This window comes from Panthera tigris, chromosome D1 (genome assembly GCF_018350195.1).
Source record: "Panthera tigris isolate Pti1 chromosome D1, P.tigris_Pti1_mat1.1, whole genome shotgun sequence".
Lineage (NCBI taxonomy): Eukaryota > Metazoa > Chordata > Mammalia > Carnivora > Felidae > Panthera > Panthera tigris.
Genome location: NC_056669.1, coordinates 61,122,447 through 61,124,870, shown reverse-complemented (window position 1 = coordinate 61,124,870; position 2,424 = coordinate 61,122,447). Strand labels below are relative to the sequence as shown.

The following is a 2,424-nucleotide window of genomic DNA, read 5'->3' as shown; positions in this document are numbered from 1 at the left end:
TCTTTTAATTTGATAAAATTTTAACTATTAACCTAATTTTTTTTCTAATTAGAGACAGACTAACATTCCTTATCTAACTATAACCTGCAAACCTCCACTATTCATGTGGAGGAAAAGGAAAATACCTGTGGAGTTACATTTATCACACCGATTAATTACCTCCAAGTATGAAGATTGTGACTGAGGCTTCTGTAATAAAATACCACTAAAATGTCCAGGTTCCTGGTTTAAAGGTTTCTAGAAAGTTGCTCTCCATCTGTGGACATACTATGTGGCCCAATATTAGTGCTGGCCCCTTTTGCTGACTGGCTCCCCAGGTCTGGAAGCTGCTCATCACTGGATCTCCATCCCCTTCTTTGCTGTCTACATCTCTGTGCTTCTTGGCAATGACACCCTCCTCTGCCTCATCAAGGATGACCACAGCCTCTAGGAACCCATGTATTATTTCCTTGCCATGCTGGCAGGCACAGATCTGATGGTGACATTGATCACGATGCCAACTGTGATGGGTGTCTTGTGGATGAATCACCAGAAGATGAGCCACGGAGCCTGCTTTCTGCAGGCCTACTTCATTCACTCCCTTTCCATCATGGAATCAGGTATCTTACTTGCCATGGCCTATGACCATTTTATTGCCCTCCACAATCCCTTGAAATACACTTCCATTCTCACCAATACTCGTGTTGTAACTTTAGGGATGGGAGCTTTTATGAGGGGTTTCATATCCATCATCCCTGTAATCCTGCAGCTTTTTCTCATTTCCATATTGCCACTCTCATGTTCTCTCCCATGCTTTCTGTCTTCATCAAGAAGTCATGAAACTGGCCTGTGCTGACATAACTTCCAATAGACTTTACTCTGTAATTTTGGTTCTTTTAACAATCTTCCTAGATTCTCTGATCACCCTTTTTTCCTATATCCTAATTCTTAAGACTGTCATGGGCATAGCCTCTGGTTAAGAGAGAACCAAGGCCCTCAATACTTGTATCTCCCACATTAGCTGTGTTCTCATCTTCTATGTCACTGTGGTTGGTCCGTCATTCATCCACAGGTTTGGGAAGAATGTGCCACTAGTGGTCCACGTAATAATGAGCTATTTCTACTTCCTCTTCCCTCCTTTAACGAATCCTGTCATCTATAGCATCAAGACCAAGCAAATTTAACATGGTTTCCTCTGTCTTCTATCCAAACATAGATTTGGAAGTTAAACTCTGAGGTGGGTGATTGCCCAGAGCAGATGGTAGGGATCTGACGTTTCTCTGAACAGAGGGCTGTGGAATTCCACTAAGTCTTAAAAGCCTCCATTTCTTTAAAGATTCAATGCCATTTATGAAGCTTATCAGCCCTTGAATTTATAGATTTGCCACTCGTTAAGTTTAGGAGTTGATTTGTTTCCTTGTCATTCTGTGTTCTTCTCTTTAAGTTCTAAGTAGAGGATAGAAAAAGTTTTAATCTGTCTGGAAAATTAAGTACAGTTCTGATATTGTGGTTTTTGTACATGCAATTAATTTTCATGTTAAAAAGCATCAACAATTTGTGGTAGCCATTTGCATGGCTTACTTTGGACTTCTCTGATCATTTCTTTTGTCATTTTCCTATTAGGGAGTTCATAATTTTGTAATTTATTTGTGGGAACTAATTATAAATGAACCTAGTGAGCCATTTATATTGCAAATATATCCCAGTTTCTATTTGTCTTTTTATGTATAGAATTTAAAATTTTATATACACAAATAACTTCATTTTTATTCACTTTATTGAGATTTCGGGGCCATATGATAAAGACCTCCTTGATTCCAGGTTTTTAAATATGTTTTCTCATTTTTTGCATAGGTTTTTTTTTGTATATTATGTTTTATAATAGGTTAATATTTGGAGAAAATTAAGAAGTTTAAATCAGTCCTCATTGATTCTGTTTTCAAGGTGGTAACAGTAATATTCAGTCATTTGTTTGGCTGATATTTTAAGGCATGAGACAGGAATGATGCTAAACAAAAATGGTTTAACTGCAAGGAAATCAATACAAAACATTGCCTGATCTAGATCCAACCCACTGGGGGGGGGGGGTCAAAAGTCAAAGAAACCTAAATTTAAGATTATCTCTGTGACTAGTGAGAACATGTAAAGGAAGAATTATTTTGAGAGTGTGTGTCCCAAAAAGGATCACATCCAGACTGAGCTAAAGGAAAGGTTCCCTGAGGAGTGTGTCTTCAACTGAGACTTGAGGGTGGGTTAGAAATTAGCTTGTGAAAATAGACAGGAAATAGTATGTGAGGAGGCTGTCATTGGAATGGATCATGGAACCTTCTGGGAATGTAGCTGACTCGAAGAGAGCAATAGCTCTAGTGAGAGGGCAGAGAGAGAAAAGGTCAAATCAGTAGCATCCTGTTGGCAATGGCTAGGATTTGGGTGTCTACTCAGAGA

At 38.7% G+C, this 2,424-nt stretch overlaps 1 pseudogene; it reads left to right on the top strand.

The window, feature by feature from the left end:
* The first annotated feature begins 269 nt into the window (after positions 1-269).
* On the top strand, positions 270-1,163 carry LOC102954316 (annotated as a pseudogene).
* Positions 1,164-2,424: the final 1,261 nt, after the last annotated feature.